Source organism: Buceros rhinoceros, unplaced genomic scaffold (assembly GCF_000710305.1).
Source record: "Buceros rhinoceros silvestris isolate BGI_N320 unplaced genomic scaffold, ASM71030v1 scaffold41162, whole genome shotgun sequence".
NCBI classification, from domain to species: Eukaryota; Metazoa; Chordata; class Aves; order Bucerotiformes; family Bucerotidae; genus Buceros; species Buceros rhinoceros.
Genome location: NW_010400229.1, coordinates 6,535 through 6,766, shown reverse-complemented (window position 1 = coordinate 6,766; position 232 = coordinate 6,535).

Genomic DNA, 232 nt, shown 5'->3' with positions numbered 1-232 from the left:
TCACCGCCACTCTGTGTCGGTAAATTAGGTCTGTGTCGTAAAGTCCATGTCACTTGTACACAAAACAGTGGTTCAAAGGGCTACCACAGCCTTGTGATGGTCATCGGTTGAAAATAAGCCACTTTCTGTACAAGTAACACAAAGAATTGCTTCCATTTTCTTCCCAAAAATTGTAACTCATTACTTTTTTACTTTTTTTTTTTTTAAAAAACAATCTTTTTAAAGAAAGTAA